The following is an 8,164-nucleotide window of genomic DNA, read 5'->3' as shown; positions in this document are numbered from 1 at the left end:
CTGGAACCGAACCTGCAATATCTCTGAGGTATGCCTGTATTTAAAAAAACCTTACTGTGAGGGTGCAGGAACAAACCATCCCAGTGTGCAGAAAGAACAGCAAATATGACAAGTGACCAGCTTGGCTTAGCAGAGGACTCTTTGGTGAGCTTAAACACAAAAACAAAGCTTACAAGAAGTGGGAGCTTGAACAAATGAATAGGGAGGAGTATAAGTATACTTCTTTGGCATGTAGAGATGAAATCAGGAAGGCCAATGCACAGTTGGAGTTGCAGCTGGCAAAGAATGTGAAGGGTAACAAGAAGTGTTTCTACAAGTATGTTAGCAACAAGAAGATGATCAGGGAAAGCGTGGGTCCCTTACTGAATGGGGAAGGCAACCTAGTAACAGATGACAAGGAAAAGGCTTAAGTACTCTTTTTTTTTTTCTTGTTTACCTCGGTCTGCACAGGCAAGGTCAGCTCCCAGACTACTGCACCAGGTAGCAGTTTTGGGAGAAGATGAGCAGCTTTGAGTGGTGAAAGAACGTTTTAGAGCGTATTTAGAAAAGCTGCATGTGTATAAATCCATGGGGCCAAACTAGATGTACCCAAGGGTGCTCAGGGAGTTGGCTGATGTGACAGTAGAGCCACTGGCCATTATTTTTTAAAACTTCTGACAATTGGGGCAGGTCCCAGACAATTGGAAAACGGCAAATATAGTGCCCATCTTTAAGAAAGGGAAGAAGGAGTGTCCAGGGAACTTCAGACAAATCAGCCTTACCTCAGTCCCTGGAAAAGTCATGCAGTAGGCCCTCAAGGAATCTATTTCTAAGCATTTGGAGGAGAAAAAAGTGATCAGAAACAGTAAGCATAGATTCATCAAGGGTAAGTCATGCCTGACCAACCTCATTACCTTTTATGATGAGATAACTAGTTCTATGGATGTAGGGAAAGCAGTGGACATAATATACCTTGACTTTAGCAAGGTTTTTGATATTGTCTCCTACAGCATTTGTGCAAGCAAGCTTAGGAAGCATGGGTTGGATGACTGGACTTTAAAGTGGATAGAAAGCTGGCTGGATCACCAAGCTCACTGGGTAGCAATTAATGGCTAAAGGCCTAGTTGGTAGCCTAGCCAGTATCAAGTGGCTCCAGGGGTCAGTTCTAGTTCTGGGGCCAGTTTTGTTCAATATTTTCATTAACGATCTGGAAGAAGGGATGGATTGCACTCAAATCAAGTTCATGGATGACAACAAGCTGGGGGATGCAGTAGACACACTGGAGGGTAGGGCTGAGATTCAGAATGACCTTCAACAAGTTGGAGGATTAGGCCAAAATAAATCTAATGAGGATCAGCAAGGACAAATGCAAAGTCCTGCACTCAGGATGGAACAATCCCATGTACCACTACAGGCCTGGGACCAACTGGCTAACCATATGCTCTGCAGAAATGGACCTGGGAGTTACAGTAGAAATTAAGCTGGATATAAGTCAGTAGTGTGCCCTTTTTGCCAAGAAGACTAACAGCATACGGAGCTGCATTGGTAAGAGTGTTGCCAGCAGATCAAGGGAAGAGATTATTCCCCTCTGTTTAACACTGGTGAGGCCACCCCTGGAGTACTGTGTCCACTGCTGCCTCCCCTCCCCCCGCAACTACAGAAAGGATATGGACAAATTGGAGAGTGTCCAGAGGAGGGCAAAGAAAAATATTAGGGAGCTGGGACATATGATTTCTGAGGAGAGGCTGAGGGAACTGTACTTTTTTAGTCTGTAGAAGAGAAGAGCAAGGGGGTATTTGAAAACAGCCTCCAACTACCTGAAGGGGGGTTCCAAAGAAGATGGCGCTGGACTGTTCTCAGTGGTGGCAGACAACAGAACAAGGAAAAATGGTCTCAAGTTGCAGCAAGGGAAATTTAGGTTGGATATTAGGGAAAAAACTAGGAGGGAGGTGAAGCACTGGAACAGGTTGCTAGAGAGATGATGGAATCTTCATCCTTGGAGGTTTTTAAGGCCCACCTTGACAAAGACCTGGCTGAAATGATCTAGCTGAAGATGATCCTGGACCAAATGACCTCCTGAGGTTCTCTGAACCCTAATTTTCTATGAGTCTATGATCCTTACCTTTCCTATATGAGAAGAATTCAGGAGTTGGGTAAAATATAATGTGCTATAAACAGGATATCAGTGTTTATTTCTTGGTTCTTAGTGTCTAGCCAGCTTACGGATTTTTGTTCCCAAATTCATATATGAGATTGAGCATATGGAAACAGTAGAAAAATATGAACGGTAGAAAAATATGGGCTATATAGACAAAACTCAATACAGTAAAAGTTCTGTTAGCCGGCATTTTACAAACTGGCATGCTTAATGTGATAAAAGGAGCCTTACATGTTGCACTGCCTGCCAGGTGCGTAGCCCTGCCCCTCAACTCTCCTGCCATGACTCGATGTTATTTTTATAAAGAGAGAGAGTTCAATGGAAATTTTCTTCCTGGGAGGACTTCCCCGAGAAATAGCAGTACTCACAATTTAGGTGCAAAGTTCAACAAGGCTCCGCCTCCCCTACACCTCATCCATTTGCCAGCTGGATGGGCGTCAGCACAATGGTGGTTCAGTCTTGCTGGCTTGATCACAGCTTGCCTCAAAGGGAATCTCATGTCCAAGTGGGCTCGGTTGATATTTGTCCCTCCTGCCTTGAAGTGTAGCCTTCCCTCCTTCCAGGCTGTCAGGCTATCTAGGTGTGTGGCCCCAGTGCACCTCATTTTAAGTCTAAGACAAGCTAAGGAGTTTGTAATGTCATAATGTAATCACAGACACCCATTAGAAGATTCAGCCTGTGTTACATGTACTAATCTATTTCCCTTGGTAATGTTAAATATTTTAACATCTAAGCACAATTAAATAGTCAGCAGGTTGACCTTGAGCTACTTATGTACTTATTGATGACCTGTCATGTGCTGCTCTTTCCTTACTTTCAATGTCTTTCTCCTCCTGCTACAAGCCCACTGCAGATCTTTTGTGGGGAAAAACTCGGTTCTGTGAGTTCCTCCACTTTTTTGCTTGAAGAGATTTGTTGTTCCTCTTATCTCATAAACTCATCTTTTCCTTAGGGGCAGCTACTCTTTGCTTTTTTCACATTTCTGTCCCTTTAGGTGACAGGAGCTTCTCTTTAGTTATTTTGGAATGCCCATCCTTGCTTCAAAGTTCACGTATGATCCCCATCTGGGGACCAGCTGTCCTTTCACTGTACAGTTATTCCACCAAATCTATGTATTTATACCCAAAAGGAAAAAAGTAGACTTTCTTTGATTTTTTTCTTTAAAAGGCTTGAACAGTTTAAAAGTGTGGGGGGGGAATATTATCCTTAGGTAGTCTGGTTTTAGTTCACATTATTTGTCTTCTGCAACAATGAATTAAATGAGAAAAAAAACAAAAACAAAAACAAAACAAAACATACAATAAAGCCAGGGAGAGGTCAGGGCATACACACACAAAGCAACAGCTTCATACGTAAAGTATAAACTGAGATTGAGATTGGATATCTTGTTAAAAAACATGCAAAAACAAGTTACTAGGCTCAATGGTATTCACCTTTGGACCAGGGAAAAATATTCCCACCAGTGCAAAAAGCACTTGTTTAAATTCCATGGCTTGTGCTATTCCACAGTTCAGCTACACAAGCATACTGGTCCTTTCTTATTTTAATATCTGGGCTCTATAAAGGGCATCAAGACAGCTAGTCCAAATGGTAAGGGGTGAAAGAACAGGGGGAAAAAAACCTGTAACAAAATAAATCCCCAAGCTGAAATATAGAACTCACCTTAAAACAAGAGATCCAAGTTATCTCAAACTACCATAGAGATTTCTAAATGTTAACCAATACAGTTTTCTCATTATATTCTAAACTAACAGCCCATGCTCATGAACAATGCAGTTAACAAATATATAAAAAAGAAGGAACATGCAGTGTCATTTAGATTTTAAATAACTGAATCAAGCTATTTTTGAGTCTTACTAATTTAATATAAATGGAGAAATCCTTCACGTTTCATCTGTACCAAGAATCCCAAGATAACTTCCTGATAATACACATCACAGCAACTCACTCTAATGCTATGATTTCTGAGATATCAAAAACTATCTCCATAGATTTTTTTAAAATTAGCTCAGTTAATAGGTTAAGTTACTAATTAACTTTGACAGATAAAAATGAAATATCTGAACACGTAGAACCCAAATCCAAATCCAATGTAGCCATCCACCTAAGCTTAGATATGTAAGCAGTGTACAGTGCCACTTTCACAGGTTTCTGATCCTACTTCCTTCTGCACAACTAGTTGCACTTCTGAGCATGCTTAAAAGGATCTGTTGCAGCCATTTACACTCTATTGTAACTCTACTGTCTGGTTAAGTGTCCGTTCCTAGAAGTTAAAAGAGTGAAAAACAGTGCAAGTGACTTTTTGATGGAGGAGGAAGAAGGCTATTGATTCAGGTAGGGACAAAATCTAAAATCTACATACTTGGCATTTGGTTTCACTTCTGTGTCTAATTTGAGAGAGTTAAATACTGTCTAAAAGGAGAACGTGGACTGAGGCCAGAGACATTTTAAGTTTGTTATTTTAGCAGGTGAAATAGGTTCTTGTTTCTATAAAACTGGTAGCTAAGGACTTCGAGACATAGAAAGCTTAACCATATTCAGAATTAGAATTCCAACAGCATTAACAAGACCATTGAACATACCATTCAGTCATAAAAGCTAGAGAACTACTTATTGTGTATTACTAATGAGGTTCTCCAGGTTAAACTAATCATATTTATGTACTGTATTACAATATCCAAAGTTCTCAAATTACCCACTAGTAATTTAATATACTTGAATCACATGTCTAAAAGCACTGCCAAAATCCATTTGTTAAATTTGCATTTTCTTCACTGAATATGGGATTATACCATGTGATATGATGGAAATACACTTTAAAATCAAATTTTCCTTTGGAATGCCAAGTAGATGCACACTAGGGGTAATGTACTGTCTGAGTGTTTCAAGTGAAAGATTAAAAAAATACTGTGGCCCAATATTCCCAAATACCATATTATAGATGGAATAACTACTATAAAAAGTTTACTGAAGCCTTGTAAGTAGTGACCTACAAGGAGGAGTATATCCTAATATAATGCACTAGCATAAAGATATTTCTCTTGGTATTAACAACTGGGGCCTGACAGATTAATAGGAGAGACTCCTGTTTACATCACTGCCTTTGGTCATCATAATCTATACAGAAAAATATTAAATATGCATTATCGTCTCTTTTTAGCCATGCACAACTGACCCCTCACACTAACTCCTTTACTTCTATAAAACTACTCTTAGATCCCTCCTACACAAATTATTCCTCCTTAAGTCCCATTCTACCTGAAATGCAACATCAATATCCCAGCTCTTGTGGTTATCTCAGTCCTTTGCACTATTGCTTACACAAATGTTTCACTAAATTGACCTGGAATTCTGCTATTCCCTTTTCGTCACAATCTTTCTTGAAGAACATTATGTGTACAAGAAGTTACCCAATTACTTCTAGCTAGGTGGTGAAACATGAGAATAGGTTAAATTCAAATAAATACATTGAGACTGACACTGTCATAAAATAATGTATTGGCACTGGATTTATGACCCAGATACCTTGTTCCAGACAGACCCAAACCCTCAGACTGACCATGACTTCTCCATTCAATAATAGGTCAATTTTATTAAAACATTGTGACAGCAGATAAGAATAATGCAGGCAAGTCCAACAAAATAATCCACCCCAATTCTATATCTACGTGTCCTAAGGCTGTTACAGAGGGAAGGCATGTCTGGCCAGTGCATGAGCTTCACCCTGTGGCTCCTTCCTGATGTCAGCAGGCTAGAGGTAGAGGACCAAGGGACACCTCTCCCAGTGAGGAGAGAGAGATGTGCTAGTGATATGCTTTCTGTCCATGGTGGCCTTGGGCTCCCCCCTTGGGGACCCTTTGCTGCTCTGAAATCCCTCCTTTTGTATTTTTTCTCCTCTCTGATGACTCTTCATTCCTGGATATTTTTGATTGGCTTCCTCATGGTCATCATACTGTCCATATTCTGGCCTGTCAGCATATTCCTTTGTTTCCCAAACCCATCACATACACACATATTTATTTGGTTATGTACCAGTCTCCTAATTTGATCTTTCCAAAGCCAGAAAACCACAAGGGCTCTCCAGTTGGGCACTGTGACCTAACACCACCTTATCTCATGTTATGGAACAGTGTGGTACATGTCTTCAGTTTCCCAGCCTATGAGTCTGCTGGCTTCAGACACAGTGGGCCTTGAAGGAAACCAATGGGGAAAAGTTGGCAGCACACACAGGATCATTCCCAGGGTTTCTTATCTTTTCTGTTTATTTAAAATTTATGATTATGAACCAAAGATGAAATCCTGGTTTCACTAAATGAGTCAGATATGCACACAGACATCTCATTGGTTTGTATGAAAAATCCCCATTAAAGAGATAATTGGACCCTTGAATTCTTCTATTTTTACAGAGTTAACAATTAGGATTTGAATCACTTCATATATTATCTACAACATATCACTATGAAAGGACTGGTGTCCTTATTCTTTATCATAAATTAATTATATTTGTAATTACTATTTTTGTATTTCTGAAAATAACAAAAACAGGGCCTGAAAGTGTTTATGTCTAAAGGCATGAAGAAAAAATAAAGACGGTCTGGTCATTGGCTTTGTTTTTATTTTATCAGGTCTTAAGTTACTTTTAACAAGTAAGGAAAAGCCTGAGGGAGTCAAAAATTCACTGCCTCTGTTGGAAAATATTCTGGAATATGCTATTATTGTTTAAAATATGTTATACGTATGCTATGACTTTGAATATTTTATGACTTTGCTTATGTTTTTGCTTATGAATGCTTATGCTAAGCAAGCCATTATTTATGATAAATAGCCATCTTAACTGTTTCAACCATTTTAAAAGCAGCAAGCAAGTCTGTGTAAGTCTGTGTGCTGTGAATGATTTGTGAGCAATGGTTGAATGGAGGTTGGTGCAAACCAGCTACAGTAAGTAACAAGAGAAGATACAGGGGTCTTAGGAGTGAGAAGATGGTACAAATTTGGACTGAAAAACAGACTGGAATGTGAAAGACAACATGTAACTGGTAAATCTGAAATAAACATATGTGAAAAGGTGAATGATGATTGGCAGAGAAGCCTCCAGAAGTTTCCAGCCTTTGGTCAAAGTCTGCCCAAAAAGAGATAAAAAGGCAGTGAAAAACCAGCCTGACAAGCACCCTGACTACCAACACCAATCTATCCACACATCGGTAGAGAGAGAGCTGGCGCCCCCTCTCAACTGAACATCGCCTTGAAGAAGCCTGTGATGGGCCATCACAGTGCGACTCCAAGAGCCATGAATAGATGACTTAGTGTGAACGGTGTGCATGACGAGTGTGAGATGTGAGTGTGTGGTGTGCTGCTAAATAGCTGACTCAGTTGCCCATTACTATGCAATAAACCCTAGTTTGCTGAACCCACATGTGTTTTATGTACAACATCTACAACCACTAAAATGAATGTCATAGAAAAGTTTCACTTAATAAATCCAGACTAGCAGAAATGTTAATTTCAAAATTTAGTTTAATCTGGTTATCTGAAAAGTCATAGTGTTTACAGGCCCAATTGGATTTTCTTGGGCTTTTTCTAAATGTATTTTATGTCGGCTTTGATATTATGAAAGTTTCTTATACAAAACATTGAATATGACTAAAAATTTCTGGAAATTTCCTTTTCTTTTAACAAGTGGAATATAAGATTCTTTTTTACTTTTGGCATGAATATTCTTTAAATTCTGAACCCCTTGGAGAAGGTGTTACCAAAGGTAAAGTATTTCTATTAAAGTCCTTTCTTTAATGAGTGATATTCTCATATTCCCAGTCTCTTCTAATTGAGCAAGTGAAGTGAAAAGCAAGTAGTGGACAGTTTTCAGGAGAGTGTGCAGTTCCTTTTTATATACAAAGGAATATTAAGGATAAATTGAAAACAGCTCTTGTGACTTGCTTTGCATGTGCTGTCTTCTTTTCTTCCAGGAAGCAGGAGAGTTTCCTGGGGCTTGAAGTATGGTTTTAAAACTGAAAATCATCTAAGAAAACA

Source organism: Crocodylus porosus, unplaced genomic scaffold (assembly GCF_001723895.1).
Source record: "Crocodylus porosus isolate Cpor-Errol unplaced genomic scaffold, CroPor_comp1, whole genome shotgun sequence".
NCBI classification, from domain to species: domain Eukaryota; kingdom Metazoa; phylum Chordata; order Crocodylia; family Crocodylidae; genus Crocodylus; species Crocodylus porosus.
The sequence above is the reverse complement of the archived record's forward strand: the minus strand, read 5'-3'. Positions refer to the sequence as shown.